This window comes from Ranitomeya variabilis, chromosome 4 (assembly GCF_051348905.1).
Source record: "Ranitomeya variabilis isolate aRanVar5 chromosome 4, aRanVar5.hap1, whole genome shotgun sequence".
Classification (NCBI taxonomy): Eukaryota; Metazoa; Chordata; class Amphibia; order Anura; family Dendrobatidae; genus Ranitomeya; species Ranitomeya variabilis.
In genome coordinates this window covers 479,231,552-479,246,771 of record NC_135235.1, presented here as the reverse complement: position 1 = coordinate 479,246,771, position 15,220 = coordinate 479,231,552, and positions in this window count along the sequence as shown.

The window sequence follows — 15,220 nt, the reverse complement described above, 5'->3', positions numbered from 1 at the left end:
ATTCCGCTGTTGGGCATGCGCAAACCACTACGCCACCAACGGAAAGATAAACAAGATCTGGGGGAGAAGAAGCAATTTCACCACGCCCATTTGACCAGACCACGTTGATTGACAGGCGAAAACGGCGACTTTGGTAAGGTATTTCGGCAGCATAGGTGGGGAATCAGGGTACACAAAATACACTATTGTCCAGCACAGCTCAGGCCCTATTTAATGGTATTTTTATCTCATACTGAAATAACGGGGTGACAGGTTCCCTTTAAGTATTCATCTGAGGTTTTACCCCTTTTTTTGTAAGTTGATACCTTATGAAATCGGCTATATTGTAGTAGTATCTATGACTTCTTACTTTTATGATGTCATTGTAGTTAAGTTTGTTTCCTCCAACCTCCAATTTTGGAATGCTATATAGTGGTGGTGAGGAGGGAGAGGGAGATTTGGAAGCTTACCATATTGTGAAGCCCTGGATCAATGGTTTAGCTGGAGTTCGTCCTGAGGGTGAAGCACCCGCTGGTGATCAAAGACAAATAGTGGAGGAAAAGGAAGTGTGTCGGCACATCCATCCAGGATATAAGTAAAATCTTTCTTTATTGAAAAATAGATTAAAACATGGTAAAATGAAACCTCAAAAAAACTGACACGTTTCTGGTGTATACAACACACTTACTCACAGGAGAACTGTTAAAAATAGCTAGGTGTTATAGTGGTATCTGTCTCTGTTTAGAATCCGAATTTGTGTTGGGGGTCTGAGACTGGGGTCTAAATTATTTTGTGGACTTTATATCTGATTGCATCTTGGTTGATTTTGCAGTCTCCAAAACTGGAGTCTCAATTGAGAGGTTTAATCCTTTAACGATCGCCGATATGCCTTTTAACGGCGGTAGTTAAACCACAAAAAAAGTGTAAAAAGTGTATAGCGCCCCCAGAGTCGGATTTTCTCTGGGATCTTGACTGCCGGGGGTAGCCGAGACCCCAAAGAATATGATTGGGGTCGGTTTTTACCGACCCGCTTTGCGATCTCCTTTACTATACGTCTAACGGCGGCCGCAAAAAGAAAAAAAGTCTGATGTGCCATTTAATTTCTCTCTCCCCTGATGTGATCGCACATCAGAGGAGAGAGAAATAGAGTCCCCGATCCCCCCGGTACCTCCGTTGTCCCTCCATTGCCCCCTGAAGTCCCCTGTGCCTCCGGCTTCCTCTTCTGGGAGAAAATGGTGGGCGCATGTGCAGGGGTGTATTGGGATTAGGGTTGTGATTAGGATTATGGATAGGGTTGGGATTAGGATTAGGGGTGTGTTGGGGTTAGGATTGGAGTTAGAATTGGAGGGTTTCCACCGTTTAGGTACATCAGGGGGTCTCCAAACGCGACATAGCTCCACCATTGATTCCAGCCAATTTTGCGTTCAAAAAGTCAAATGGTGCTCCCTCCATTCTGAGCTCTGCTGTGCATGCAAACAGTGAGTGGAGCGTGCAGCTCCATGTGTTGCTGTGCGGCTGCACGCTCCACTCTGGAGTGCCGGTGCCAGAGCTTGTTTTTAACCTGCGAGACTCGGCCGTATCTCACTGTGTGTGATCCCGGCCTTACCCTTGGGAAAATTGGGGGCTAAAAAATCATTTTTGTGGAAAAAAAAATATTTTTTATTTTCACGGCTCTGCGTCATAAACTTCTGTGAAGCATTTGGGCGTTCAAAGTTCAAAGGAGCACACATCTAGATAAGCTCCTTGGGGGATCTAGTTTCTAAAATGGGGTCACTTTTGGGGTGTTTCTACTGTTCTACTGGCACATCAGGTTCTCTGCAAACGCAACATGACGCTCGCAGACCATTCCATCAAAGTCTGCATTCCAAAACATCACTACTTCCCTTCCGAGCCCCGATGTGTGACTAAACAGTAGTTTTCTCCCACATATGGGGCATCATCATACTCAGGAAAATTTGACAACAACTTTTGGGGTCCAATTTCTCCTGTTATCCTTGGGAAAATACAAATTTGGGGGTTAAAAAATAATTTTTGTGGAAAAAAAATGATTTTTTATTTTCACGGCTCTGCATTATAAACTTCTGTGAAGCACTTGGGGGTTAAAAGTGCTCACCACACATCTAGAAAAGTTCCTTAAGGGGTCTAGTTTCCAAAATGGGGTCACTTGTGGGGGGTTTCCACTGTTTAGGCACATCAGGGGCTCTCCAAACACGATATGGCGTCCGATCTCAATTCCAGCCAATTCTGCATTGAAAAAGTCAAACGGCGCTGCTTCCCTTCCGAGCTCTGTCGTGCACCCAAACAGTGGTTTACCAACACATATGGGGTATCTGCATACTCAGGACAAATTGCACAATAACTTTCGTGGTCTTATTTCTCCTGTGAAAATAAAAATTTTCTGGGCGAAAAGATCGTTTATGTGGAAAAAATACGATTTATTATCACGGCTCTACGTTATAAACTTCTGGGAAGAACTTGGGGGTTCAAAGTACTCACCACACATCTACCTAAGTTCCTTAAGGGGTCTAGTTTCCAAATTGGTGCCACTTGTGGGGGTTTTCCACTGTTTAGGCACATCGAGGGCTCTTCAAGTGCGCATGGTGTCCGATCTCAATTTCAGCCAATTCTGCATTGAAAAAGTCAAACGGCACTCCTTCTCTTCCAAGCTCTGCCGTGCGCCCAAACAGTGGTTTACCCCCACATATGGGATATCGGCGTATTCAGGAGAAATTGCACAACAAATTTTGTGGTTCATTTTCTCTTTTTACACTTGTGAAAATAAAAAAAATGGTTCTGTAGTAAAATGTTTGTAAAAAAAAGTTAAATGTTAATTTTTTCCTTCCACATTGCTTCAGCTCCTGTGAAGCATGTAAAGGGTTAATAAACTTCTTGAATGTGGTTTTGAACACCTTGAGGGGTGTAGTTTTAGAATCGTGTCACTTTTGGGTATTTCCCCTCAATGTGACTTTAAATATGAGATGGTCCCTAAAAAAATGGTTTTGTAAATTTTGTTGTAATGAGAAATCGCTGGTTAACTTTTAACCCTTCTAACTTCCTAACCCAAAAAAATTGTTTCCAAAATTGTGCAGATGTAAAGTAGACATGTGGGAAATGTTATTTTAATAACTATTTTCTATGAAATATCTCTCTGATTTAAGGACATAAAAATTCAAAGTGTGAAAATTGCTCAAACTTAATTTTTTTTGCCATATTTCCATTTTTTTCATAAATAAACGCAAGTAATTTTGAAGAAATGTTACCATTAACATGAAGTACAATATGTCACGAAAAAGCAAACTCAGAATCAGTGGGATCCGTTGAAGCGTTCCAGAACTGTAACCTCATAAAATGACAATGGTAAGAATTGTAAAAATTGGCCCAGTCACTAAGTACCAAATTGGCTCTGTCACTAAGGGGTTAAGTTTGTTATATGAATATAATAATAATCTTTATTTATATAGCGCCAACATATTCCGCAGCACTTTACAGTTAAACCGTTTCAAACACAACAGCGTTAACAATAATGTAATGATTAAAGCAAAAAAAACAACACTCCTCGTGAAAGCTTACAATCTACAATGAGGTGGGGGAGATACAAAGTACAGGTGTGTATTTACAATGATGGTTCAACCATCTTCAGGGGGTGAGGGATAGATGGAGATAGTGAATTGGGCTACACACACACAATTAGGGAGCGTGTTAGGCCACTCTGAACAAATGTGATTCGAGGAAGCTCCTAAAATTGTGCAAGTTCTGGCTGGTCCTAATTTCTTGGGGTAGAGCATTCCAGAGGATTGGCGCATCGCGGGAGAAGTCTTGGAGTCGAGAGTGGGAGATACGGATTAGTGCAGAGGTTAGTCGAAAGTCGTTTGCAGAGCGCAGTGGTCGGATAGGCCAATAGACAGAAATGAGGGAGGAGATGTAAGGGGGTGCCGCACTGTGGAAAGCTTTGTGGGTGAGAACAAGTACTTTGAATTGGAACCTATAATGAATGGGCAGCCAGTGTAATGACTGGTGAAGAGCGGACGCGTCCAAGTAACGATTAGCAAGGTGGATGACCCTGGCTGCTGCATATAATGTGGATTTTCTGAGTCTACAGTCTAAAGTACAGTCAGGTAATATTTTTGGGTAAGTGCTATATAGACTGGTTGCCGCCAGCTTTAGAGAAAAAAAATGTATGTAATACTATCTATTTATGCAGTTAAGAGTAAACATCATTATTAAAAGTTTTCTATAAAGAAAGCTAAGGAAAACCAACTAATGGGGCACTCTCAATTTATAATATACAATACGTTCTATGTAGGGATCCTTGGAAGTTCGGGTTCCGGTACCTGACTCAAACTTTATTCCAAAGTTCAGTTCGGGTACCAGTACTGTACCCGAACTTCAACCAGAACCCAAAGCTTATTGAAAAGAATAGGAACCCAAACTTTAAAGCTGGAAATTCTCTCTTTCTCTCTCTTCCCCCAGAACTCCGAATATTGAAACGGACTTCTGGGAGAAGTCCATATTTAGCGTTTAGCACTGGACACTAACTGTCCAGTACGAAACCCGAACTTTTAAGTTTGGGTTCACTCATCTCTAGTTCTGTAGTAATTACATATGGCACATGTTTGGTGTTTTAACCCCTTCATGACCCAGCCTATTTTGACCTTAATGACCTGGCCGTTTTTTGCAATTCTGACCAGTGTCCCTTTATGAGGTAATAACTCAGGAACGCTTCAACGGATCCTAGCGGTTCTGAGACTGTTTTTTCGTGACATATTGGGCTTCATGCTAGTGGTATATTTAGGTCGATAATTTTTGCGTTTATTAGTTAAAAAAATGGAAATTTGGCTAAAATTTGGAAAATGTTGCAATTTTCAAATTTTTAATTTTTATTCTGTTAAACGAGAGCGTTATGTGACACAAAATAGTTAATAAATAACATTACCCACATGTCTACTTTACATCAGCACAATTTTGGAAACAACATTTTTTTTTGCTAGGAAGTTATAAGGGTTAAAATTTGACCAGCAATTTCTCATTTTTACAACGAAATTTACAAAACCATTTTTGAGTTTGAGGGGTCTATATGGCTGAAAATACCCAAAAGTGATTCCATTCTAAAAACTGCACCCATCAAGGTACTCAAAACCACATTCAAGAAGTTTATTAACCCTTCAGGTTCTTCACAGCAGCAGAAGCAACATGGAAGGAAAAAATGAACATTTAACTTTTTAGTCACAAAAATGATCTTTTAGCAACAATTTATTTATTTTCCCAAGGGTAAAAAGAGAAACTGGACCCCAAAAGTTATTGTACAATTTGTCCTGAGTACGCCGATACCCCATATGTGGGGGGGAACCACTGTTTGGGCGCACGACAGGGCTCGGAAGGGAAGGAGCGCCATTTGACTTTTTCAATGAAAAATTGGCTCCAATTTAGGAGGACACCATGTCGCGTTGGGAGAGCCCCTGTGTGCCTAAACATTGGAGCTCCCCCACAAGTGACCCCATTTTGGAAACTAGACCCCCCAAGGAGCTTATCTAGTTGCATAGTGAGCACTTTAAACCCCCAGGTGCTTCACAAATTGATCCGTAAAAATGAAAAAGTACTTTTTTTTTCACAAAAAAATTATTTTATCCTCAATTTTTTCATTTTCACATGGGCGACAGGATAAAATGGATCCTAAAATGTGTTGGGCAATTGCTCCTGAGTACACCGATACCTCATATGTGGTAACAAACCACTGTTTGTGCACACGGCAAGGCTCGGAAAGAAAGGAGCGCCATTTGACTTTTGAATGAAAAATTGGCTCCAATCGTTAGCGGATACCATGTCGCGTTTGGAGAGCCCCTGTGTGCCTAAACATTGGAGCTCCCCCACATGTGACCCCATTTTGGAAACTAGACCTCCTTGGAACTAATCTAGATGTGCAGTGACCACTTTAAACCCTCAAGTGCTTCACAGAAGTTTATAACGCAGAGCCGTGAAAATAAAAAATCATTTTTCTTTCCTCAAAAATTATGTTTTAGCCTGCAATTTTTTTTTCACAAGAGTAACAGGAGAAATTGGACCCCAATAGTTGTTGCCCAATTTGTCCTGAGTATGCTGGTACCCCATATGTGGGGGTAAACCACTGTTTGGGCGCACGTCGGGGCTTGGATGGGAAGGAGGACCATTTGACTTTTTGAACGCAAGATTGGCTGGAATCAATGGTGGTGCCATGTTGCGTTTGGAGACCCCTGATGTGCCTAAACAGTGGAAACCCCTCAATTCTAACTCCAACACTAACCCCAACACACCCCTAACCCTAATCCCAACCCTAACCACAACCCTAACCCCAACACACCCCTAACCCTAACCATAACCCTAACCACAAGCCTAATCTTAACCCTATTTCCAACCCTAGCCCTAATTCCAACCCTAACTCTAATTCCAACCCTAACCCTAAGGCTATGTGCCCATGTTGCGGATTCGTGTGAGATTTTTCCGCAGCATTTTTAAAAAAATCCGCAGGTAAAAGGCACTGCGTTTTACCTGCGGATTTACCGCGGATTTCCAGTGTTTTTTGTGCGGATTTCACTTGCGGATTCCGATTGAGGAACAGGTGTAAAACGCTGCGGAATCCGCACAAAGAATTGAGATGCTGCGGAAAATACAACGCAGCGTTTCCGCGCAGTATTTTCCGCACCATGGGCACAACGAATTGGGTTTTCCATAGGTTTACTTGGTACTGTAAACCTGATGGGAATTTGCTACAAATCTGCAGCGGCCAATCCGCTGCGGATCCGCAGCCAAATCCGCAACGTGTGCACATAGCCTAATTCTAAGGGTATTGTCATGGTTCTCAATGGCAAGAGAACATAGTAAAGCATACAAAAAGGACTAGCTCTTGGAAGATGGGAACTCGAGCTGACTGTGAGCTAAACCTACCGCACAACTAACAGTGGCCGGGTAGCGTGCCTACGTTTTATCCCTAGACGCCCAGCGCCAGCCGGAGAACTGACTGACCCTAGCAGAGGAAAATACAGACCTGGCTTACCTCTAGAGAAATTTTCCCCAAAAGGCAGACAGTAGCCCCCACATATATTGTCGGTGATTTCAGAGGAAATTGACATACGAAGTATGAAGATAGGTTTAGCAAATTGAGGTCCGCTTACTAGATAGTAGGAAGACAGAAAAGGGAACTTCACAGTCAGCTGAAAACCCTTTCAAAACACCATCCTGAAATTACTTTAAGACTCTAATATCAACTCATGACACCAGAGTGGCAATTTCAGCTCACAAGAGCTTCCAGCCTCAGAAATAATCAATCGCAGAGAACTGGAACAAAAATGCAAAACAAACTTAGGACTACAAGTCCAACTTAGCTGATAGTAGTCTAGGAGCAGGAACATGCAACAGAAAGGCTTCTGGTAACATTGTTGGCCGGCATAGAAATGACTGAGGAGCAAGGTTAAATAGAAAACTCCCACATCCTGATGGAAACAGGTGAACAGAGGAGATGAAGCACACAAGTGCAGTACCACCAGAAACCACCGGGGGAGCCCAGAAACCAAATTCACAACAGTACCCCCCCCTCAAGGAGGGGGCACCGAACCCTCACCAGAACCACCAGGGCGATCAGGATGAGCCCTATGAAAGGCACGGACCAAATCGGAGGCATGAACATCAGAGGCTGTCACCCAAGAGTTATCCTCCTGACCGTAGCCCTTCCACTTGACCAGATACTGAAGTCTCCGTCTGGAAACACGGGAGTCCAAGATCTTCTCGACAATGTACTCCAACTCACCCTCAACCAACACCGGAGCAGGAGGCTCAACGGAAGGCACAACCGGTACCTCATACCTGCGCAACAATGACCGATGGAAGACATTATGAATAGAAAAAGATGCAGGGAGGTCCAAACGAAAGGACACAGGGTTAAGAATCTCCAATATCTTGTACGGGCCGATGAACCGAGGCTTAAACTTAGGAGAAGAAACCTTCATAGGGACAAAACGAGAAGATAACCACACCAAGTCCCCAACACAAAGACGAGGACCAACACGACGACGGCGGTTGGCAAAATGCTGAGTCTTCTCCTGGGACAACTTCAAATTGTCCACCACATGCCCCCAAATCTGATGCAACCTCTCCACCACAGCATCCACTCCAGGACAATCCGAAGACTCCACCTGACCGGAAGAGAAACGAGGATGAAACCCCGAATTACAGAAGAAAGGAGAAACCAAGGTGGCAGAACTAGCCCGATTATTGAGGGCAAACTCCGCCAAGGGCAAAAAGGCAACCCAATCATCCTGATCCGCAGACACAAAACACCTCAAATAAGTCTCCAAGGTCTGATTAGTTCTCTCGGTCTGGCCATTAGTCTGAGGGTGGAAAGCAGACGAAAAAAACAAATCAATGCCCATCCTAGCACAGAACGCTCGCCAAAATCTAGACACGAACTGGGTTCCCCTGTCAGAAACGATATTCTCCGGAATACCATGCAAGCGCACCACATTTTGAAAAAACAGAGGAACCAGCTCGGATGAAGAAGGCAATTTAGGCAAGGGAACCAAATGGACCATCTTAGAGAAACGGTCACACACCACCCAGATGACAGACATCTTCTGAGAAACAGGGAGATCAGAAATAAAATCCATGGAGATGTGAGTCCAAGGCCTCTTCGGAATAGGCAAGGATAACAACAATCCACTAGCCCGAGAACAACAAGGCTTGGCCCGAGCACAAACATCACAAGACTGCACAAAACCTCGCACATCTCGCGACAGGGAAGGCCACCAGAAGGACCTAGCCACCAAATCCCTGGTACCAAAGATTCCAGGATGACCTGCTAACGCAGAAGAATGGACCTCCGAGATGACTCTACTGGTCCAATCATCAGGAACAAACAATCTACCAGGCGGGCAACGATCAGGTCTATCCGCCTGAAACTCCTGCAAGACCCGTCGCACATCTGGGGAAACAGCAGATAATATCACTCCATCCTTAAGGATACCTGTAGGTTCAGAATTACCAGGGGAATCAGGCTCAAAACTCCTAGGAAGGGCATCCGCCTTCACATTTTTAGAACCCGGTAGGTAAGAAACCACAAAATTAAACCGAGAGAAAAATAACGACCAGCGCGCCTGTCTAGGATTCAGGCGCCTGGCGGACTCAAGATAAATCAAATTCTTGTGGTCGGTCAATACCACCACCTGATGTCTAGCCCCCTCAAGCCAATGACGCCACTCCTCAAAAGCCCACTTCATAGCCAAGAGCTCCCGATTACCAATATCATAATTTCGCTCAGCGGGCGAAAACTTACGAGAAAAGAACGCACAAGGTCTCATCACGGAGCAGTCGGAACTTTTCTGCGACAAAACCGCCCCAGCTCCGATTTCTGAAGCGTCGACCTCAACCTGAAAAGGAAGAGTAACATCAGGCTGACGCAATACAGGGGCGGAAGAAAAGCGGCGCTTAAGCTCCCGAAAGGCCTCCACAGCAGCAGGGGACCAATCAGCAACATCAGCACCCTTCTTAGTCAAATCAGTCAACGGTTTAGCGACATCAGAAAAACCAGTTATAAATCGACGATAAAAATTAGCAAAGCCCAAAAACTTCTGAAGGCTCTTAAGAGAAGAGGGTTGCGTCCAATCACAAATAGCCTGAACCTTGACAGGGTCCATCTCAATGGAAGAGGGGGAAAAAATGTACCCCAAAAACGAAATCTTTTGAACCCCAAAAACGCACTTAGAACCCTTTACACACAAGGAATTAGAGCGCAAAACCTGAAAAACCCTCCTGACCTGTTGGACATGAGAGTCCCAGTCCTCCGAAAAAATCAAAATATCATCCAGATACACAATCAAAAATGTATCCAAATATTCACGGAAAATATCATGCATAAAGGACTGAAAGACTGAAGGGGCATTTGAAAGACCAAAAGGCATTACTAAATACTCAAAATGGCCCTCAGGCGTATTATATGCGGTTTTCCACTCATCCCCCTGCTTAATTCGCACTAAATTATACGCCCCACGAAGATCAATCTTAGAGAACCACTTGGCCCCCTTTATTCGAGCAAACAAATCAGTAAGCAGTGGCAAAGGATACTGATATTTAACCGTGATTTTATTCAAAAGCCGATAATCAATACACGGCCTCAAAGAGCCATCTTTTTTAGATACAAAGAAAAAACCGGCTCCTAAGGGAGATGACGAAGGACGAATATGTCCCTTTTCCAAGGACTCCTTAATATATTCCCGCATAGCAGCATGTTCAGGCACAGATAGATTAAATAAACGACCCTTTGGAAACTTACTGCCCGGAATCAGATCTATAGTACAATCGCACTCTCTGTGCGGAGGTAGTGAACCAATTTTAGGCTCCTCAAAAACGTCACGATAATCAGATAAAAATTCCGGAATCTCAGAGGGAATAGATGACGAAATGGAAACCAAAGGTACGTCCCCATGAGTCCCCTGACATCCCCAGCTTAACACAGACATTGCTTTCCAGTCGAGGACTGGGTTATGAGATTGCAGCCATGGCAATCCAAGCACCAACACATCATGTAGATTATACAACACAAGGAAGCGAATAATCTCCTGGTGATCCGGATTAATATGCATATTAACTTGTGTCCAGTATTGTGGTTTATTACTAGCCAATGGCGTGGAGTCAATACCCTTCAGAGGTATAGGAACTTCCAGAGGCTCTAAATCAAACCCACAGCGTTTGGCAAAGGACCAATCCATAAGACTCAAAGCGGCGCCAGAGTCGACATAGGCGTCCGCGGTAATAGACGATAAAGAGCAAATCAGGGTCACAGATAGAATAAACTTAGACTGTAAAGTGCCAATTGAAACAGACTTATCAACCTTCTTAGTACGTTTAGAGCATGCTGATATAACATGAGTTGAATCACCACAATAGAAGCATAACCCATTTTTTCGCCTAAAATTCTGTCGTTCGCTTCTGGACAGAATTCTATCACATTGCATAATCTCTGGCGCCTTCTCAGTAGACACCGCCAAATGGTGCACAGGTTTGCGCTCCTGCAAACGCCGATCAATCTGAATAGCCATTGTCATGGACTCATTCAGACCTGTAGGCACAGGGAACCCCACCATAACATCCTTAATGGCATCAGAGAGACCCTCTCTGAAATTCGCCGCCAGGGCGCACTCATTCCACTGAGTAAGCACAGACCACTTACGAAATTTTTGGCAGTATATTTCAGCCTCATCTTGCCCTTGAGACAGGGCCATTAAGGCTTTTTCAGCCTGAATCTCTAAATGAGGTTCCTCATAAAGCACCCCCAAAGCCAGGAAAAACGCATCCACATTGAGCAACGCAGGATCCCCTGGTGCCAAAGCAAATGCCCAGTCCTGAGGGTCGCCCCGGAGCAAGGAAATTACAATCCTGACCTGCTGTGCAGGATCTCCAGCGGAGCGAGATCTCAGAGACAAAAATAATTTACAATTATGTTTGAAATTCTGGAAGCGAGATCTATCCCCGGAGAAAAATTCAGGTAAAGGAATTCTAGGTTCAGATATAGGAGCATGAATAACAAAATCCTGTAAACTTTGAACCTTCACAGCGAGATTATCCAAACCTGTAGCTAAACTCTGAGGATCCATATTAATCAGGTGAAATCAGAACCATTCAAGGATTAGAAGGAGAGAGAGACGAAGGCTGCAGTAAGCAGAGATGCAAGTGAATCAACTAATGAGCAAACTCAGGAAAAAAAAAATTCTCTGCAGAGTTCTTTTCTCTCCTTTCTTCTGCCAATTATTTTAACCCTTGGCCGGCCAAACTGTCATGGTTCTCAATGGCAAGAGAACATAGTAAAGCATACAAAAAGGACTAGCTCTTGGAAGATGGGAACTCGAGCTGACTGTGAGCTAAACCTACCGCACAACTAACAGTGGCCGGGTAGCGTGCCTACGTTTTATCCCTAGACGCCCAGCGCCAGCCGGAGAACTGACTGACCCTAGCAGAGGAAAATACAGACCTGGCTTACCTCTAGAGAAATTTTCCCCAAAAGGCAGACAGTAGCCCCCACATATATTGTCGGTGATTTCAGAGGAAATTGACATACGAAGTATGAAGATAGGTTTAGCAAATTGAGGTCCGCTTACTAGATAGTAGGAAGACAGAAAAGGGAACTTCACAGTCAGCTGAAAACCCTTTCAAAACACCATCCTGAAATTACTTTAAGACTCTAATATCAACTCATGACACCAGAGTGGCAATTTCAGCTCACAAGAGCTTCCAGCCTCAGAAATAATCAATCGCAGAGAACTGGAACAAAAATGCAAAACAATCTTAGGACTACAGATCAGGGTTTCCAGCCATGGCCGATGATATTGCAGCATCGGCCATGGCTGGATTGTAATATTTCACCACTTTTCATAGGTGAAATATTACAAATTGCTCTGATTGGCTGTTGAAAGTGAAACAGCCAATCAGAGCGATCGAAGCCACGTGGGGGCAAAGCCAACCCCCCGGGCTAAAGTACCACTCCCCCTGTCCCTGCAGATCGGGTGAAATTGGAGTTAACCCTTTCACCCGATCTGCAGGGACACGATCCCTCCATGACGCCACATAGGCGTCACAGGTCGGATTGGCACCGATTTTCATGACGCCTACGTGGCGTCACAGGTCGGGAAGGGGTTAAATAATTATTCTATTTTTTTATTTGATTTTTTTAGCATCAGACACACAACAATACATTGGTACTTTAGGATATCAGTTGATGCATTATTTGGGGTTATCTTTTTAATTATTTCATTCTGATATTTCTCTCATCCTTTGCAACTTTTTAATATTGGTAATTTTATTTCAATGTTGTTAAAGTTGTAGAGTTTTTTTTTTTCTTTTTTTGCACATTGGCATTGTAAATTTACTTACATTAATGTTTAGCAAAACACTGGTGCTTCTACTATGTAAATTAGATGGATGAAACCACTACAACACACATTGTTCCTAAAATATCCAGAAAATAAAAGGGCTGCGTTCTTCCTCTGAAATAAATGTTGAAGGAATTTGCTCCTCTTGGAGCCAGTGGGAACAATGCCATTAGCTACGTGTAGCCTCTAGTAGGAAGTGGAGAGACAGCTGGCAGAACACAAAGCATATAAATACAGAGTACACTGTGATTGAGAGGTCAGACACAATAGGAAATAATGTACTGAAAGAGCAAATATATGCAAGGCAAAGAGAAGACTAAGAAGTATACAGTACATAATTCAGATCAAAACCGGGGGGTACAAGAGAGAAAAAGAATTGGGATTTTGAACTAGACTCTAGTTGTAAATTATCCAAAAAAGAGAAGAAAGCACAAAAAGTCTAGAGACATTACGTCTCTGTGTGTCTGTACCATTGGCCTGTTAACACACAGGCCCGCATTTACTAAGAGTGGCAATGCTACAAAAAGGAGATAGCTGGAGTGACGTGTGGTAGATGATGCATGCCTAAAAGCCCCGTTAGAGATTTTTAAAATATTTTTATCTTTGTTAGGTATCATGCGTGTAAGTGTCATGAAGATAGTAACATTGTTACTGTTTGCCGTTTGTTTTCAGTGGTGTTTGTGTCCATTGTGGCACCACGTGACCGCATTTGTGCCCTGCCGAATCACATGGTTGTTGCGGTGTGGAGATCACCTTTTCAATTTTCGAAAACCAAAAAGAAAAAGAAACCCCTTTTAAAAATATCTTTTACTGTGTTTCTAGGGTCAGGTACACATATACCACGCAATTTGTGTTTATCGCATGACTTGACTGCCTCTAAACCCTTTTCTATCTGATATACAAGGTTTGTTGTCTCCTCATATAATCATTTTTGAGACATAATTTTAAGCCATTCCTTTTGCACATCGTGCAGAGATAGTAATTATTCTATGCAAGGGCGCTTACAACATGTCCGTATAAGGATAAATCTTTTTGGAGCATTGAGCCATATCCCTGCATGGCCCACTGTTGACTAGGCACACAGCATTATACATTTATACTATGCACTTTAAGCACTTTATGTAGGTGTTGGCTTTTTTAGGGAGTCCTTTGAGGGTCAGGGAAGGCCAGTTGATGTGGAGCCAGGGCGCCATTTCGTGTATCAAGGGTGCCAATCTCTGCTGTTAGGAAGGGACACATAGGGTAACACACATTCTATCTTCCCTAGACATTTCCAATTTGTTATTTACCAGTGCTAAATCCTATGCGCAAATTTCCTTTTTTTTCTCCTGGGTTAACCTGTACCAGACCCTCTTATGCTCATTTGATTGCTAATCACCGTATTTTTTGGAATATAAGACGCTCCGGACCATAAGACGCACCTAGGTTTTAGGGGAGGAAATTAGTAAAAAAAAATTGAAGCAAAAAAATGGTAAATTCTGTACTTTATATCCCCTATCCTGGTATATATGGTTCCCTCATCCCCATTCTGATACACATGGCCCCTCATCCCTATCCTGGTATGCATGGCCCCACCCTTATCCTGGTATGATTGGCACCATCCCGGTCCTGGTATGCACGGCCCCATCCCAGTCCTGGTATGATTGGCCCAATCATTATCCTGGTATGATTGGGTCCATCATGGTCCTGGTTTGTTTGGTCCCATCCTTATTCTGGTATGATTGTCCCCATCCCGTTCCTGGTTTGATTGGCCCATCCTTATTTTGGTATAATTGGCCCCATCCCGTTCCTGGTATGATTGGTCCCATCCTTATTCTGGTATGATTGACCCCATCAAGGTCCTGGTATGATTGGTCCCATCCTTTTTCTGGTATAAATGGCCCCATCCTGTTACTGGTATGATTGGTCCCATCTTTTTTCTTTTATAATTGGCCCCATCCTGTTCCTGGTATGCATGGCCCCATCAGGAAAGATTAAAAAAAACCCCAAACCATTACACTTACCTTCCTCCGCTCCCTCGCAGTCGCAGCATCCTGCTCTGGTGCCAGCAGCTGCTTAATGCTTGTAAGCAGCGCATGGCAGGGACGTCATGCGCTGCTCACAAACAGAGCACAGCTGCCAGAATACTCACCGGGACCGTTCATCGCAGAGAGCAGTGAGTATCCATTCCTCTTCAGCCACCGACTTCCTGCTCTTAAGTTTCGGCACACGTGACCGCGGGCAGCAGCAGGAAGGCTCCGGCTGACACTTTGCGCTACTGAAGAGGAATGGATACTCACTGCTCTCTGCAATGAATGGTCTCGGTGAGTATTGCGGCAGCTGCTGGCACCAGAGCAGGACACTGCGAGGGAGCA